The 18,651-nt window shown below is 57.6% G+C and overlaps 1 protein-coding gene across 2 annotated transcripts in view; it reads left to right on the top strand.

The window, feature by feature from the left end:
• LDB1 (LIM domain binding 1) overlaps positions 1-18,651 on the top strand; it is a 47,630-nt gene that overhangs the window by 12,788 nt on the left and 16,191 nt on the right. The window contains exon 1 of one of the 2 annotated variants that reach the window (XM_048857303.2): positions 12,984-13,117. The exons of the other annotated variant lie outside the window; for it this stretch is intronic. The gene's annotated coding sequence lies outside the window, so the exon portion shown is untranslated. Of the gene's footprint in view, positions 1-12,983; positions 13,118-18,651 lie in introns of those variants that run through there. 2 annotated transcript variants of the gene reach the window in all.

The raw sequence follows: 18,651 nt of genomic DNA, 5'->3' as shown, positions 1-18,651 counted from the left end.
TCTGGGAGGGGAGTGGGTAGAGCAGAAGACTGGCAGTCAGTTTCCTGGCTCTGCCTTTGGCCTGCAGTGTGACTCTGGGCAGAGTGATGTGCCTCAGGTTCCCCTTGTGTAGACTGGCGCTGGTGCTGTTCTCCCTGAGGGGGTGTGAGGATTAGCAGATGGTCGCTGATGGCCTGAGGGATGCTCAGGTGGAAGTTGTGCTGGGTTTGCAGGAGGCCAGGGTCTGTTCCCATCTATGTGCAGCTCCTGGTTTGACTTGACCAAAAAGCTCCCAGAGAAACCAACATAAATGAGGGGAAAACACACACACACAGTCCCATGTGGTCCCAGAACACTGGCCCGGCCAGACCCCCTTCACGCCACCTTTCTGTGCGGAGATAGCAGGAGCGGCCTGGCTGGTGAGACTAGCCTCAGGCTGGGAGAATGGCCAGAAACCAGAACGTTTCTGTAACCTGAGAAAATCCATGGGGTCGGGAGCTGTCAAACCCCGAGGTTCTGGCTGACGTGCCCGGGCCATGGTTTCTAATGTGGCCAGCTGAAATCCAGAGCCGTTAGAGATGCAAAGACCTGCTACGGGGTATCAAAAGACCCACTCACCACTGGGGGCTGAGCCATCGACTTCTGCAGAATCTGGCTTTTAATGTTTTAGAAACCCCCAGCGTTTCTGGCCCTGGTGTTTTGGGAGCAGCTGTCCCCGTGGGCGAGCTGCGTAACAGTGCGGTGATACCTGCCAGAGACTGCAGACAAGGGCTCCCAGCCCTGGGGCTGCTGCTCTGCCAAACTGGGAGTGAAATTCACGAGGCTCCGGTCAGTTTCAGGCTGCTCTGCCAGGCCCTGTGCCCACCAGGGAAACTGTCAGGCATCAGGTCGGTTTCATCCTGACCTCACTGCTCTGGACCCAAAGGCAGAGGCTGTGGGGGGGACGTTTAGCAAAGGCTCCCTCCCCACCCCCTTCCACAGCAGCTGTGGGGGCCCAGGGGACAGAAGACAGACAGCAGCTGGAGTGGGGGGAGCCCAGATTTAGCAGACAACACCTGGCTGGAGGCTGAGGGATGGAGCTGGCCCCAGGGTGAGACGCAGCTGCCAGCAGTTCCAGCCCCTCCCCGTCCCAGCAGGAGGGATTGTTCTGAGTCTGGGGGCTTCCCCCTCCCCCGTTCCTGGAGAGCGGATCGCTTTCAGCCTGATTCAGTTCCCTGGCTGGGAGTGTGGGTCTGAGAGGTTCCTTTCCCCATTTCTTCCCCTTGCTCCTACCTACATGCCCAGCCACTCCTGCAGGATGCTGGCCTGGCTCTGCATACCCTCCCCCCCGGCCACGCTAGGCCGGGTGCACCACAGATTCCCCCCTCCCCCCCCGCCCTCCCATGGTCGAAATCAGGGCCCCGCTGTGCCGGGTATATAATCAGAACCAGTCCTTGCCGGGAAGAGCTCAGTGTGCAAACAGCCAAAGAGAGGCGGGGGTGGGGGCGGAAGGCAGGGTCTGTCTCCCCAGAAGGCGAGCTGAGGGGACTCCCCCCAGCTACAGGGGGAGTCTCTCCATTTCTGCTGCTCTCTGCTGAGCTCCCCTGCTTTCCCCGTCTCTCTCTGTAATGTGGCGCGTGGGAGTGAATGTGACATTGCCTCTGTGGTTACACCAGAGCCTACCACCCACCCACCCTGTGTGCGGTTCCAGCCCTTTTGCAGCTGTCTCAGATTGCAAACTCCTCGCTGCCTGCTGTCACCCTGTCCCCAGCTTTCACCGCTGGCTGGCTCTAGGGCTGGGGTTATTTTCCCCTGGTGGATTTACTTGTCTGTTCGCTGTTTGCCAGGTCTCTCTGGATCCCCCTGGGTCATAGAATCATAGAATACCAGGGTTGGAAGGGACCTCAGGAGGACACCTAGTCCCACCCCCTTGCTCAAAGCATCTCTCTGTGCCCCCTGCCCTTTGCAGCTCCTCCCAGGTGGTACCTGCTGCCCGTTGCGCTGTGCGCCCTGCTGCGGGTGGTTGATGTAGACCAGGGGTAGGTAACCTATGGCACGCGGGCCAAAGCCGGCACGCGAGTGGATTTTCAGTGGCACTCACGCTGCCCGGGTGCTGGCTACCGGTCCGGGGGGCGCTGCATTTTAATTTAATTTTAAATGAAGCTTCTTAAACATTTTTAAAACCTTATTTACTGTACATACGGTGATAGTTTAGTTATATATTATATAGACTTATAGAAAGAGACCTAAAAACGTTAAAATGTTTAAAAGACTGGCACGCGAAACCGTAAATTAGAGTGAATGAATGAAGACTCGGCCCACCACTTCTGAAAGGCTGCCAACCCCTGATGTAGACAGTGAATAAGCCCCGTCCTAGCAGCGATGGCTTTGGGCACCTCCCCGTCACTCACCATCCTCCAGCCATTTTCGCTCCACGTCCCAGAGTTTTGCCCTGGCCACTTGGAGTGATTTTTTCCCCCATTCAGACTCCAAGATGCAGGATCCAAATGGCTTAATTGTAGGAGCCCCATGGGATTTGATGTCCAAGATGACTAATTTCTGTGCACATTTCTGGGTTTGCAGGCACAGCCTGGCCGCCGTGGCCTGATGATCCAGCAGGAGGTGGGATGTTTTCAGGGTGAATGATTCATTCTCCGTGAGAAATACTATCTTTGTGTTCTGTCTGTGCAGCGCCTGGCATGGCCTGGGGCTCCTGGGGGCTCCGATAATACAAATAGATAATCATCATGAAAAGGTCCCATTCCTTCCTCCCAGCCTCTAGCAGAACACCTCCTCCCCCCACCCCCACGGCCAGAAGCCAAGGGGAGTTCATGGACCGTTCCTCTTAACATTGCGGGGTGGAAATTCTCAGCTGAGAGCCCTCAGCCCTGCAGCTTGTTTCCTCTGTTGCTTTGACACAGCCTGAGTCTGTTGATCTTCAGGGCATGATGTGAAGCCATAAGTCCATCTAGCCCAGTATCCTGTCTTCCAGCAGTGGCCAGTGCCAGGTGCCCCAGGGGGAATGAACAGAACAGGGAGTCACCAAGTGACCCATCCCCTGTGGCCCATTCCCAGCTTCTGGCAAACAGAGGTTTCAGGACACCCAGATCATGGGGTTGCATCCCTGACCATCCTGGCTAATAGCCATTGCTGGATCTGTCCTCTGTGGACTTAACTAGTTCTTTTCTGAACCCAGTTTTACTTTTGGCCTTCGCAACATCTCCTGGCAAGGAGTTCCACAGGCTGACTGTGCGTTGTGTGAAGAATTTCCTTGGGTTTGTTTTCAGCCTACTCCTATTACTTTCATTAAGTGCCCCTGGTTCGTGTGTTATGTGAAGGGGTAAATAACACTTCCCTGTTCACTTTCTCCACATCAGTCATGATTTTACAGACCTCCCTCATATCCCCCCTTAGTCGTCTCTTTTTCTAAACAGTCCCAGATGTTTTAATCTCTCATATGCAAGCTGTTCTATACCCTTCATCATTTTTGTTGTCCTTCTCTGTACTTTTTCCAATTCTAATATATCTTTTTTTGAGATAGGGCGACCAGAACTGCATGCAGTGTTCACGGTGTGGATGTACCATGGATTTATATAGTGGCATTATGGTATTTTCTGTCTTATCTATCCCTTTCCTAATGGTTCCAACATTCTGTTAGCTTTCTTGACTGCTGCTGCACGTTGAGTGGATGTTTTCAGAGAACGATCCATGACGACTCCGAGATCTTTTTCTTGAGCTAATTTAGACCCCATCGTTTTGTATGCGTAATTGGTATTGTTTTCCAGTGTGCATTACTTTGCACTTATCAACATTGAATTTCATCTGCCATTTTGCTGCCCAGTCACCCAGTTTTGTAAGATCATTTTGTAGCTCTTTGCAGTCTGCCTGGGACTTAACTATCTTGAGTAATTTTGTATCATCTGCAAACTTTGCCCCCTCCCTGCTTACCCCTTTTCCCCAATTGTTTATGAACATGATGAACAGTGCTGGCCCCAGTACAGATCCTTGGGGGACCCCGCTACTTACCTCTCTCCACTGAGAAGCCTGTTTATTCCAACCCTTTGACCAGTCACTGATCCATGAGAGGGACCTTCCCTCTTATCCCATGACCGCTTACTTTGCTTAAGAGCCTTTGGTGAGTGACCTTGTCAAAGACTTTCTGAAAATCTAAGTACACTATAACCACTGGATCCCCCTTGTCCACGTGCTTGTTGACACTCTCCAAGAATTCTGGCAGCTTGGTGAGCCCAATGTGCTTTGCCTGCCGGGGTGGCTTGCAGCGACCTGTTTGTCTAGGTGCATTATGTGATCCCAGGCCCTGCAGTGTCTGAGCCCCCTCCCGACAGAGCAATCGCTCTCTGCTCGGAGGAGTCATGGGGATAGTTAGATTTTTTTAACATGAATGAGAGTGAGGTTTGTGTGTTGCATGTCCGTGTGTGCCTGTGCCATGTGTTGTGTGTCTCTGCGGGGTGTGTGCGTGTGAAGAATCTCAGTCCCAGCTCTGAGCGTCGTGACGCCCAGTCTCTCCTCTCTCTTGTGGCAGTGAGTTCCATAGTCCCCGGTGCCTGGGACAGTTCTGTCTCCCACGCTCACGAACCTTTCCTGACAGTTGATTGTGTCGCGGGGACAGCTGTGGCAGGAGGTTGTGCGCGCACAGTGCGGGAGGACGGGGCGTCTCAGCAGAGCCAGGGCCTGCCCTGTGGAGACTTTGAACACCAGACACCTTGCACTGGGTGCAGCGGAGCTGCGCAGCGAGGGAGCCCTGGGGTGCTGGGCAGTACGGTGCTGAACCCTGTCCCGGCTGGCGCTTGCCCCGGGCCCGTGGCAGCTTCGTTCCTAGGCTCATTGATCCTGGTGGTGGTAGACGGGCTGGTCACTGTGAGTGGGTCTGTGCCTGGCTGCAGGGGGCATGCACTCCTGGCCAGTCCCATTGGAAGGGGCGTTTTGGTGCTGGGGGCTGGTGGAATGATCGGGGGGTGGGGCCGAATTCTCTAGTTCAGCCAAAGGAGTTTCATGATGGTAATGATCTGGGACTCGATCGATAAATCCCCAGGCCTGTGTTTAGAGACGAGGCAGGGAAAGCAACCATCAGGCACTGATGGAGTGTAATGCTCTGGGTGGGGTATTTTCCCGTATTAATTTACTTGCCTTAATGGCTGCAGGGGACTGCTGGGAATCCAAAGTCTCAGGCTTTGGAGTAGCTGGTGTCCCTGGAGTCCCAGGCTGAGCTCTCCGCCAGGCTCCCTCACTTTCCCTACCCCGTACCAGCAAGGACGCAAGGCCTTTGATTGCTGTATTCCACTGTAGGGGGCAGAGGCCGGGGCTCGGCTCCGTCTGTGCAGCTCCCCGCCCGAGGGGGCCCCTTCGGCCCCACACACCAGAGACCTGGTGCTACAACCCCTGTGGCCAGTCATGAGCCACCAGCTCTTAGCCTTGCAGGAGCTGGCCAGGGGGCTGGGACGGAGTCACACTCAGCTGGCATTACACAGTGGTCGGCTACTCACATTCCAGCACAAGGACTGTGCCTGGTGCAGGCTGGTGTCCAGGGTTTTGCTGTGTGGGTCAAGACCTTATAAACCAAAGCCCTGTCTGCTCTACCTGGGGCTGGAAGATCCCGGCAGCACCTTTTGGGAGGAGCAGGGCTTTTCCTTGATCAGAATATTCCCACTCGTGCAGCCTGCTGGCGGCAGCTGCTTGCTGTGCTCCACCCCAGAGGTGGCTGCATTTCAGCAGTGCTGCGTGTGTAGAGATTGTGAAGGGCTTCAGCCTGAGAAGTGTCATATACCTGTGATAGGTGGTTACTCCCTGTGAGATGAGCCCTGAGCGAGGTGTGAGGGGGGGCGCCCCGTACTCTATGGGGCGTGGCCCATTGGAGGGGCAAGAGGGCTAGCTGCAGGGGGATGGGCCAGCTCCTAGGTGGGTGTCCATACTCCCCCTCACTGGCCCCCCCGGGGTCTGCTGGATGGGAGTTTGTTCTCCACTCCCTGGCCCCGGGGCTGTCCCCAGGGCGGGGGCTCTGCAGGGCGACACCTGCCGGGCTGCTCTGTCCCCTCGGGAAGGCTGGCTCACATCTAGCTCAGGCCAGCAGTGAAGTGTGGGCCATGGTTGTAGCCTGGGAACTCAGCCCTGCCCTAGTGGTGGCAGCTGCCATGATCTGTGCGTGCAATATGGCTGGTGTGTGAGGGGAGAGGGTGCTGCGTGCAGGGGATGTGTCCAGCTCCTCCTGGGGGATCCGGAGCTGGAATAGCAGGGGGCTGCAGGGCAGGACCTGGACAGAGCTGGCTTTGCTCTGCCTGGCAGGGTGCAGCAGAACAGAGGTCAGGGGACTGGCAGAACTCCATTGGACGAGGGGGATCCCCTGCTGTTGGGGGCAGCCCCCGCAGGTCTGGCTGTGAGCGGGAGCAGCCCCCTGGGAACGAGTGCCACCCAGGATTCCCTGGGCTTGAAGACACAGACTGCACCAGACAACAGGGTCAGATTTTGTAATCCGCCACCTGACCTGTGGCCCCAGTGAGTCCGAGCCTGGGGGCCTGCCTGCCTCGGGGGGCCGCTGTTGTGCTCTGGAGCCCTGTGTCTCGGGCTCTCCGTTCCCCGCCCAGCAGTGCCAGAGAGGTGCTGCTCGCTGGCTGGCGGAGCTGGGCCCCGTGTGCAGTGAGTTTGGTGGATCTCAGCTCAATTCCTACCAGATCACAAGAACCCCGTGTCTGAGGCTGCCTGAGTCCTTGGCTTGCTGCTCGCTGGCAAGGCCAAGGAGACCCCACAAGAGCAGGGCCCTTCTGGGACAGGGCTGGGGAGCGGTGGAGATACGCAGAGGCATTCGCTTCCCAGGGCTGTTACACCCTGGCCTTGGGATTGGAAACAGGCGGGAGTCCCCCCAGCCACCCTCGGTGCCTCTGATTTCCCACCTGACGTGTTCCATTGGGCCTGCCCTGGGCTGGCGCATGCGACAGGCCCCTGCCAGCTGCTGCCTGTCTCACAGCCCAAGACCCTGCCTGCAGCATGGGGCCACTTGGGCTGCTCAGTAGCCATAAGCCCCCGCACTGCTGAGCGGCTCAGAGATCCTTCTCCTCCCCCCCTCCCCCCCGCACACCCAGAACACATGGGGCAGAGCCAGTTTGTGGAGGCACCTGGGGGACGGCAGACAGAAATAGGATCAGGGCCCCAGAGATGTGGGGATTTAGGGTGAAGGGGCCCTGCTGGGCTGCACCCCGTAAATGCAAGAAGGGGCCCCAGCGCCTCAGGAGGGAGGGAATGGACCTGCCCCTCCCCAGCTGCATCCCAGCCTTCCCTCTCCAGCCAGCACCTATTTAATTATTAACTCCGCTGTAACCATAAACAGCTGGGGCTGCTGCAGCCATGTGGACCCGCTGTCGTCAGCGGCTGGCTGAGCCTTTGGGGGAATCACAGGGATGTCCTCCCTCTGGGTGTCCTGGGGTACTGGCCTTCAAGCGCTCGATGTGCGAACACTCATGCGTGGGCCGTGCACGTCTCTGCGCCATGTGACTGTCACGCGGGCGCTGGAATATCTGGTGCCCTGCTGGATCTTATAAGGGGGAAAATTGCCCAGTTTTGCAGTATTTGAAAATACAACAGCAGCCAAGCTGCGGGTGAGCTCGGGTGTCTGCGTCGGCATCCCCACTTAGCACAAAGAGCATTTAAACACAGGAGGATGAACAGACACATTTCATTTCAGGCACCATCTGAACGTGTTCGAATACTTATCTGCCTTCCCCTACCCATTGTTGTTACTATGTATGTGTGCTGTGGAAGTGTGTAGCTGTGAAGATCAGGGCCCCAGTGTGCTGGGCATCGCACAGATGCAGAGATAGAGAGAGACAGGCCCTGCCCTAAGAAGCTTGCTAGCTAAATAGGCAACATAGACAAAGGGTGGGGACAGAGGGGAAACTGAGGCACAGAGCGGGGAAGCGACTTGGCCAGGGTCACCCAGCAGGGCGGTGGCAAAGTCAGGAACAGCAGCCAGATCTCTTGAGCCGCAGGCTAGTGCTTTGTCTGCTGGGCCGTGCTGCATTTCTGTAGCTTTCGGTGCCCAGGCCCGTCGGTTGCTTGGTACGTGGGCGCTGCAGCAGACCTGATTTATGTGTAACAGCCCTTTTGGTCTGGTGGTGGCAGTGTGTGGTTTTACACACGTGTGCACTTCCACGTGCACACACACCGGTGCACACAGAGGCAGCTGGTCTGAGCGGCAGAGCCTTGAGTTGCCTGCAGGGGGCCTGGCGAGCTGCGGCAGGGCCGAAGGAGCGGTACATCGTCCTGACCTATATGCTGTGCACCAGGTAGACGGTGGCTGGCCATGCCTGGCGTGTAGGGAGGGCACAGAAGACCAGGCACAGCCTAGGAGCACGGGCATGCGGGGGCTGCCAGCTTCCCAAAGGGGGGGACCAGCAGGGTGAGGGCAGGGCCACATGGGTCCCCCCTGCCCTGGCTGAGGTCTGCTGGAAGATGGCATGCTCCAGCCCCTTGCAGGGAGTTCCCCATGCTTACTCTGCTTATTGGCTTGCTCCAGCGCAGGAAGGCTCGGCATGGGGTTTCCCCCACCTGGGGCTCTGTGGGATGGTTACGGGGTGGCTGTGCCAGAGGGGTGGTCCTGGATGGCCCCTAGGAGAGGGGTTAGCCCTGTCGTGGCTGACCTTGGGGCCCTGACCCCATGTGAGGAGTCTCACTGGCTTTGTGGGAGTGGGGCTTGTGGCTACGTCTACACTGCCGTGAAACCACCATGGCAGCCCCACTGCCCAATCCCTGCGAACTCAAGTCAGCTGGCCTGGCTGGCCACGGGGGGTTAATTGCAGCGCAGCCAGAGACAGGATGGTGAGGATGCATCGAGCACCCCAACCTGCACCGTGGGCGTAGCCGTGCGTCTCCTGTGGGTACCACAGCAGAGATGTTACTTGCCGGGGCAGCGTGTCGGAGCTGTGTCCGCACGCATGGGATCACGTGGTGTTCTGCGCTTGCCTCAGGGCGGGGAGGAACATGAGTGGACAGAGAAGTGTGAGGTGCCGCAGCATGCTGGCGCGTGTGTGTGTTTGTGTGTGTGTGTGCTCGCACGCGTGTGTGGCACAGGACCGTATACCCACGTGCAGGCCTAGGTGAAGGGGGAAGATATTGTTGGCGGGGGGGCTGAATAAAACATGATAGCTCCCGGGAAGGGTGTAGAGAGGGAGCCTGCCCCACACCCACCGCCCCGTGGTGTAAGTACTGGGGTCCCTCACTGCTGCCTCCCTGCGGAAGAGAAGGGACCCCATTTGCTTCCTACGGGAATGGCACCCGTTACCGTTCCTGGAAGGACACGGCGCCCCGATGCTGCCGCCCCAGCCTCTCGGGGGAGGAGGGACCCTATTGCCCACAGTTCAGAAGGATGGTGGGGTCAGAGGGCTGAGCATGGGGGGTGTTCTGGCCCCAGGCGTGGATCTCCGGCTATGCAGACTCACGTTTCCGGTCCGGAGGGCCTTGGTGTCAGCCCAGCTGGTGGCCCTGACATAACACATGGAGCCGGGTGAAGCTGATAACATCAGGGCGTGTGTGTGCAACAGCAGGATTGTTGGTGTGCGATAGGGGGTTTGTTTGTGCACGCGCTTTCCACTGGAGGGTTGCTGTCTCCTACCACCTGCATTGCACGACGGGGACAACACTTCAGTGCTGCAGTGATGGGCGCGCCAGAAGTACCGTAGACAGACAGACAGATGTGTTAACAGCCTCCCGCTGTGCTGGCATCCCCCCTCCGCGAAGTAGCAGCAGTACAGATGTGGGGAGCTGGGGGGGAGAGACTCAGAACAGTACATGTGACGTTAGCAAAACACATGCTCAACCCCAGGGATGGCATGTTGTCCTGCCCACACCTCACCCGTCTAGGCTGCCAGCTCCGTGGGGCAGGGACCTGGCCTTCTAGACTGTAAACCGCCTGGCTCGGCATGGCCCTGGGCGAGGCTGAGAGCCCGGGATGGGGTCTCATGGTACCACGCGCCAGAATACGGTACTGCACGCAGAGCTCCCGTTCGCTGAGCCCCATCCCCGGCGTCGTGACCCGTGGGGTGGCTGAAAAATTTCCCTTCAAATGTTTGTTTTTGAAACAAAATTGGCTTCTTGACCAAATGGAGATTTTCATGAAAACTCCCATTGCAAAAAAAAAAAGGGGGGGGGGCGGAGGGGGATGTTTGCAAGAAACTGGAAATATTTGGGGTTTTAGAAACTGAAAACCAACTTTATAAAATTTCAAATTGGAAAAAAAGGTGGTTTCTGGTTGCGGAAAGCAGGAAAAGATGAAGTTTTCTGATGAAAACCTGAAAAAATCTAAGACAAAAAATGTACTAATAAAAGAATTGTAATTTCTATGGGGGGAAGAACCCACCACCCTTTCCCGGCCAGCTGCGCTTAGTGTGCAGCTGTCTTCACCACACTGACTCGCTCCCCTGCCTCGCCCAGCCCGGCTGCAGGCATGTCACCGTGGGGGCGGGAGTCTCTTATCGCCCCGGAGCAGCAGTTCCCAGGCCTGGGTTGTATCAGTTGGCTGCCGGGCACGGTGCGGGGGTCCTGAGCTCTGTCGCCATGGACAGTAGCTTCTCTTTAATATGTGCAGGCAGCTAGACACATTTAGTTGCTGCATTTCTGTCCCCCATCCCCGTTCCCCGCTCCCTCTCTCCATTCAGTGCTTGGCCCTGCTCCTGCACAGGGCGCGATGGGAGAGGTGCCCCAGAATACCCCAGCGTAGCCATGGTTGGCAGGTGTGCTGGGTGTGATGGCGGCTTTGTCAGAAACAGGTTTGCTGCGGGGAGGGGTTATATGGTGCAAGGACAGACGAGACCACTGGCCACTTCATGCAGCCGGTGTCCCTGCTTAGTGCAAACACCCAGAGAAATGAGGAGTCATGTTGTGATGTGAGAACCTTAGTTGTCCTTTTTTAGAAGTAAGTTCCTAGCCCTCATGGTTGCAGAGAAGAGCTTGTAATAAAGACCCCTAAATGCTCAGAACCTCAAAGGCAAATAAAAGACGCAAAACACGTTACTTCTAAAATAATGATTTCTAAGCTAATATCATGATTTTTAGTGCCGGAGTTGATTTTTTTTTAAATGCCCAGGGGCTGGCTGTGTCTGTTTGTTTTCCAGAGCAGCCCGCTATGAATGACTCTTCCATTTAGTTGAGGGGAAAAGAAGAGAGAACAAAAGCCAAGTCTCCAGGAGAGAGCATAGTGTGTGCGTCTCCTCTGGATTATACCACATCTGCCCTGCCTCACAAAATGGCAGCTGCTTCTAACCGTGTAAAACTGCCACGTGCAACCAAACTGACTTGGCTGACACAAAATAGGGTTAGGAAGTGAACGGGGCCGTTCCTTTGGAGACTGCTCTTTCCTAGCGCTGCATCTCTGCAGCCCAGCCGCTCCTGCCCCTCTTGGTGTGTGGAGCGGGACAGAAGCGGAGGCAGCTGCAGGAGCAGGATGGAGAGGGGAAGGGATCAGCATAGTCCACTCATCTGAGCTCCTGCACAGAGCAGGAAATTCAGGTTCATGAGTGGGTCTTCCAGGGACCAACAGCAATGGGTCGGGCCCATGGGCCTGCACAAGGTGGGGAGCCCAAGCTTGCTCCCGGCTTGTCACTCTTGTTATAACCACCTGGCCTGGACATCCCTGCGCCTGGGGGAGTCCGGCTCTGAATTTCACAGCCCAGGCCCCTCCCGTGTTAAAAATCCACAGATTAAAGGGGCTACTCCTCTCCCACCCCTGATCCTTCCATCAGCCTTGGCACCAGCTTTGTCCCAGAGCTCCAGGCAGCATGTGCCGGTTAGTATGTGATCAGATTGATTGTTATTTTCTCAAGGCCTTTTCTATTCAATTCCCAAACCACCCGCATCTCAGAAAAGCCTCTGAAAGCCCTTACTTTATTTATTTATTTATTTATTTATTTATTTAAATGCGACTGCTCTGGTTTTATAGCAGTTGAGGGGCGGTGGGCGCGAGCCATGAAGCCAGACCCTCCTTTCATGCAGCCCCCTATGCATGGTGTGCCCTCCCTGGGCCCATACACCAGGCTCCTGCCTTCTCCTCCTGAAGACCCACTTTCCCTGTTTCAGAGTAACAGCCGTGTCAGTCTGTATTCGCAAAAAGAAAAGGAGGACTTGTGGCACCTTAGAGACTAACCAATTTATTTGAGCATCAGCTTTCCTGAGCTACAGCTCACTTTCCCTGTGATTCTAGTTATGCCCGGCCAGCTCCCTGCTCCTCTCCCCTTCGGGCTGGGCAGCAAACCGGTTTTGTACCAATTTAAACAGAGACCCTTACGTGGGTGCCACTCCCCGGCCCCTGGGGATGCAGGCTCAGCGGTATGACAGGGCAGCTTATTTCCACCTGGAGGGGAAGCACCTGGCACATCACCGGGGCTACCCGAAACAGAGAATCCTTGGAATTTCCCAGTCTGAGCCCTGGCTGGCCCCGGCCCCGGCTTGAGTTCAGCAGGATCCGCGGCTCCCAGGCCAGAACCCCGCCAAGTCTGCGTGCGGCTGAAAGCCCGAGCTCCTGGAGGCAGGGGACTTGGGGGAGACCCTCCGCGGGCCTTGAAAGAGAAGCGAGCAAGGAAGGTCCCAGCCCTGCGAGTTGCGCTGCCCCGCGGCTCGGGACTGGTAACCCCCCCCCCCCCGTGCCGGATTTTGGAAAACCCTTGTGATTTTTTTTTCGGGGCGGGGGGGGGGGGGGAGCCAGCCGCCTGCCTCGGGGCCGTGCCGCACCTGCCCGGCAGGAGCCCCCCGCTGCGCCCCGGCGGCGAGGGTGCGTCGGGGCGGGTCCGAGCCCGGGGGGGCCCCCGCCCCGGGGCGGGCTCTGCCCTTTGTCTCCCCGTGCGGCGCGGGGGGAGGCGGGGCGGCGGCGGCGGGGCCGGGGCTGCGTGTGCGGAGCTCGGGGGCGGCTCCATCCCCGCGCCGAGGGCCAGGCGGGCGAGCCGCGCCGCAGCCATTGTTCCGGGGCAGACTCGCGAACAAAGGAAGGGGCCGCTCGGCGCGGCGCCCCACGCGGCCGGCCCCACTCGCGCCCGCGGCCCCCCGTGGGCAGCCCGGCGGCGGCGCGGGCCCCTGGGCCGCCGATGGGCCCGGGGCCGGGGCGCGCTGCGTGTCTCCCCGGTCGCTCGGCTCGCCCCCGGCGGGAGCCCGGCTCTTCTCCCGGGTAAGTCGGGCCGGGCCCGCGGGGCGGGGGGTGCGGCCTTTGGGGGGCCCGAGCCGGGCAGAAGGGGCCGGGGGCGCCCCCCCCCCCGCTCCCGGTCCGGGGAACCCCTCCGCGGCGCGGACCCGCCGCTAGGTCGGCGGGGGGGGTCCATGTGCCGGGGGGGGTCCATGTGCCGGGGACCCCCCTCCCCCCGCACGCCCCCACCTGCTCCGTGTTCCTGGGCCCCGGGACCCCTCTCCCCGCCCCCCCCCGTCAGTTCTGCGAAGTTTGGCGGTGGGACAATGGCTGTTGTCTGGGGTTTCTCTGTGCTGAGCCCCCTGCCGGGGCCGGGGGGGGCATCCACGGCTCCCTCCCCCGTCTTTGTGTTTATGGTTTAAATTCGGGAGTGAATTTTAGGGCTCAGGGGAGAGGGACTGACAGCAGCCCCCCGGCCCGGTGTGGGGACAAGGGCTGGGGGGCTCTGCCCCCATCTGCTGTACCCCCGGCTGCTATCCCTTTCCTCCTGGCTGGCTGCCCCCTTTGCTACTCCGCTCCCGCGCTCCCTGTGGCTTTGCCAGGGCCCCGCTGTCCCCCCCCTTTGGTAGAGGGCTCCCCCATTCTCCATGTGTGTGCGGTGATGGGGCAGGTGTTGCAATAGGGCGGGCCAGTGTCCACAGGGACTAGACTGAGAACCCCAAACTCATCCCACTAGTGACTTTCAATGAAGTACAATGTGTCAGGGATCTAAACCCTGGGTCCAGGATTCGTGCCATCCACCTGTTGGCCCCAGAGCCATGTTAGTGTAGCAGCCTCCCTTAGAGGGGTTTCCCTCTCGGTTCTGAAGCATCCACTGTCCGAGGCAGGATCCCAGACTAGATGGACCAGTGGCTAGATCAGACATGGCAGGAGGCCCAGGCACGACCACCGTACAAATTAACGACAATAAATAGACAAAGCATTGACCTGATGTGGGATGACGCTTCTGCTATTCGTGGCTAGGGCTGGAAGGGGTGTGCGGCGACCCACCGGCGGTGTAGGCCAAGCCCCAGAAACTCTGTACTGAGCTGGAAATCCTGCTCTCCGGTTACACTGGAAGCTCTCTGGGGCAGGGACTGTCTTTTTGTTCTATGGCTGTTCAGCAAGTAGGGTTCTGCTCCGGGATGGGGGCTCATTGGTGCTACCATGGTACAAATTATAGTAATCCTACATCTGTTGCTGTGAAATGAACACGTGTGGGAGCGTTAGGCTGGTGGCGTTCTATCCGAGTACCGTTGTGACAGCCCTCGATACGGTTCCGCAGACCCAGGGGGCTCCTTGAACAATCTCGCCCGGGGCACCCCCACGGAGCAGCTGTCTGGGTGGGAAGACCTGCTGCACTATGGCAGGGGAGTGGGACTCCGGGTGAATCCCACTGGGTGCTAGCTGACCCATTCTGGCTAGCGTTGTAACTCTCCAGTGTGGAGCAGATTGTGTAGCATCGCACACATGCTAAGTAGGTGGAGTTGAATGTGAACCCCCCCTCCCCCGGCTTGCCAGCTAGCACGTGCTGGAGCGTTCACTGGACTGTTCGAACACATTACCTAACGCCTCTAACAACCTGCCCTCCAACTCTGTATTGATTCTGTTAGCCATAGTGCCTGGGTGCTGGAGTCATGGAGCAGGACCCCGAAGGATGGTTCCTGCTCCAACGACCAGAGAGACCAGCTGGATGCAGACAGACCGGAGAGGAGAAGAAAACAATGGGAAAGGACTGGCCAGCATGCTAAGCAGTGGTCTCAGGCTGGGACAGGCTGTTGGCCAGTTGTCTAGCACAGCTTCAGCTATAAAGTCCCTGGGGCAGGGATTGTTTGCTCTGTGTCTGTCCAGTGCCCGGCCCGCTGAGGTCGTGGTCCGTGGCCGGGGCCCTGGGGCTGTTCCGCAATATGGGTGATGTTGATAGCAGAACACGCCCTTTGGGAAAGCTCCCCGTGAGCGGTGCGGCACGGACAGTCTCTCCTGGCATACCCCCAGTCCAACAATCGGCCCGCGACTGGTAGCAAATGGATGGAGGTTGGAGATGACCTTTCTGGGAGGTGAGCCTGTGTTCCCTGGGATGCCACCTGGGGCTTCCTTCTCACAGTAGCATGTGGAGGCCCCAGCTGAGCAAGGCTCTGTACCTACTCACAGTGGGCACGTCCACACTGCAGCGTAAGCCCAGGGTTCAAACTCGGCCTCTAACCTAACCCCTCTTCCGCCTATACGCCAGTTGCACTAACCCAGGCTCGGACCCAGGGCCTCATGGGGGCGGAGAGTCTGACCCTGAGTCAAGCCGGGACCCAGGGTTCAAGCCCTGTTGCTTTGCAGTGCAGACACAGTCCCACTGGACCCGTGCTCTGGGAGTTCGCTGAAAGTGTCCTACAATGCCCTGGGCCGACTTCCTTTGTCCTCTGGCAGTGTCCCCTCGCACAAAGGGCCAGAGCAGCCCCGTTTTGGGAGGGTGCTGGGAAGTCTGGGATATGCAGGGACAAGTCCAACCACCCATAACGCTGGGTAGACGCTGGGGCCTGGGATCAACAATTCCACACCTGGGGTTACATAGGAGGGGAGCCGCTCACGGCCTAGGTTAACAAACCCAGGGTCTGCTCCCCCGAGCTCTACTAACCCGGGGCTTGCACTCAGTGTAGACAGACCCAGTAGGAGCAAGAGTCTACCCCGCAGAGCTCCCAGCCTAGACAGACAAAGAGGTGATTATGGGAAACTGAGGCACAGGAGATTAAGTGACTTGCCCAGGGTCCCACGGTAAGTGAGAGTTGCGTGGGGATCTGGCTCCCGAACCCGGTTCATGCTACTTCCCCTGTCAGATTCTTATAAGTTGTCTTCTCGCGCCTTCTACTGGGAGCTGGGATGTTTGTTCCTCTGTCCTGTGTAATAAGTGCCATCTCTGATACCCGCTCTACCAGGGGACTGTGCCCTGGGTATGGGGCTGAGCCTGGGGCGCTGTAGCTAGTTTTCCAATTTAAAATAGCGAAGCTATTTTATAATCTGCCCCCACTCCAAAGAAACGGGGGTCTTTCTGTGTAGTTGGGGTCGTTCCTGGGAAAAACCTGTTTTAGATTAAGCCCCCATAGCTGCAGTCGGAACCCAGGATGTTGCCCTGTGCAGGTGCCCCCAGGGTGCGGTGGTGGGATTGGGGCCAAAGCCGTTGGGGCCTTGATTTACACACCTGCTTGCACCGGTTTCATTAAAGGTCTGGTTTTAAACTGGCTCAGGTTTGTATGTAGGCAAGGGCTTGGTCTAGAGCCCGGCTAATAACACAGGCAGCCCCCAGAGGCTTCCCTCCAGGGCCCTCTGTGTATTGGGAATTAAAATAATGGGGGTGAGGAGAAATGCAGTGTGGCTCCACAGCTTGTGAACCCCAGGGATACGGGTCTGTCTTCTTCCCTTCGGAGTGAGGGAGGCAGGCTGTCTTGTGGGTCAGGCCATGGACTGGGAGATCTGGGTTCAGCCCCTGAGCGTGTGTCCTTGGGGGAGTTGCCCTGCATCTGGTCTGCACCTGTGAGATGGGGATAACATCACAATGACCCAGCTAGGGCGCCTGTGTCACTACTGCACTCTGCTGCACGGAGACACCTGCCTTGCTGTGTGTCATGGGCCCAGTACCGCAGGTAGCTGAAGGAGAGTCCCGGGTCCCTTTGGAGTAGGAAGTCCCGAGTTCTAGTCACTGTTGCTGGGAAATTCTGAATCTCTCCTGTGTGCAGCAATGAAGTGAGAGGTGCCTACAGATCGGTGAAGATCCTTAACTCCCTCGCAGGGAGGTGTGAGGGTTGCTTAATATTTGTCCAGGACTTGGTAGATGGAAAGCTCTACAGATCTATTGGGTGGGGGGGAAACCCACAATATTTGGGTTGACTCATTGCCTATGTCTGCTTGTTGTGACTTGGGCCTGTAGTATCAGTGGGTGTCTCTCTGGGATCCAGAGCGGCAGCTGCCCTGCTCGTTGGACTTGTGGGTTCGTACATTCGGGCTCTCCCTGCTGGGGATACTTTCTTTGCTCTGCCAGCTGTCGCCAGTCAGCATTTGGGGCCTGGGTGGGAAATTTGTAACCTCTTCTGTTTGATCTTTGTTCTCCTCCCTTGCCCTTCCCTGGATCTGTGTCCTCTCCCAATCCAAGCACTTGACAAACCTAGGGTCCTCGGTTCAACAGACCATGGCCTGGAGTGGAGAGAGTAGAGGAGCAAATGACTTCTGGCTGTTTTTTCTAGGTTGTTTGCTCTGTGCGAGTCACTTTGCTGCCTCTCCTGCAGAGCGGGTCAGTTTCATGTGGTTGTCAGCTTTCCTCATTTGATCCCGAGGCTGGTACTTTTGGTGGTTTTCTCAGTCCCAGCTCTTGGAGTCAGGAGATTCGGGGCAAACTTTGGCTTTTGTTACAGTAAATTTCTAGGCCTTGTGGGAATGGAGGACATCCTGAAGCTGTGACCTGAGTGTGACTGTAAAGGCTCAGAACCTAGAAAGCAAATGAAAAGCCCTGCAAATTCATTGTTTTTGAAAGAAATCTCATGATTTTGTGTGGCCTGACTCACAGGTTGGAACTCCTGGGCTGGCGATGCTGGCTTCCCTCGTGTGCACTGGGCAGACTGGTATCGCCCCATGTACGGGTGGGAAAAGTGGCGCACAGAGGTGAAGTGACTTGATTAAGGCCATGCGCTGAATGCCTGGCAGAGGCCAGAATTAAACTCCAAAGTCCTTGGCTTCCGGCCCTGGGCTCAGCTTTATGGACCACGTGTCTGTTTTTCTCTCTGTCAAGGGGCTTGTCGTTCCGTCACTCAGGAGAGGGGAGTGTGTGGTGTTGTGCAGGAGATCAGAGTAGCGGATCGTTTAGACCAGGATGTGTCCCTGTTCACCCTCCGAGTTCCCTTCTTTATCCCTGGAATACGGGAGCACCCCCTCGTGGTCAGAAGTCGCTCTGCGGCACCCTGCCTCTCTTTTCCCCCTCTTCACTGGGCACCAGAAAGCCACCTCGTCTCCTCTGGGATCGGGGCTGACCGAAGTTCCCACGTTCTGCACCATATGCAGCCTGGCAGGGCTTCTCCCCAGCGTAACAAGCCCTCGCTGCCATGCCCGGTCTCCATTAAGTAGGTTTGTTTTTCCAGACAAGCACATAACAGACAAAACCCAGTCCTCAGCTCACGCTTTGTCCTGGGGCTTCTTAACCTCCCTCCTGGGATCTCTGGGAATCCTGCTCCAGAGCCCGTGTCATGGAAGTCAGTGTTTATAAGGCCAGTCTATTTGTGAGTCCCTCTGGGAGAGAGAGAGAGAGATGGGAAAATCCCCGCTGGGCTCTGGGCACCTCTCGGCTGGGGCAGGATGCTCCACAAGTCCCAGCAGCTTCCCCCAGGGCGAGGATCCCACAGCTGGATGCCCAGCTGAAGGAGGGACGGGTCAGTTTTTTAACGTGTATCCCACCTGTTCCTGCCTTTCCGTGGCCAGCTCTTTGGGCCTGCCAGTGCCTTGCACCGGGAACGCTCCCGCGGCTACGGCACGAGCGCCTCATAGTACAGCTGTACTGGACGGGTGTG

Source organism: Caretta caretta, chromosome 7 (genome assembly GCF_965140235.1).
Source record: "Caretta caretta isolate rCarCar2 chromosome 7, rCarCar1.hap1, whole genome shotgun sequence".
Taxonomy (NCBI): domain Eukaryota; kingdom Metazoa; phylum Chordata; order Testudines; family Cheloniidae; genus Caretta; species Caretta caretta.
Note: the sequence above shows the minus strand (reverse complement) of the source record. Positions and strands in the feature narration are given on the sequence as shown.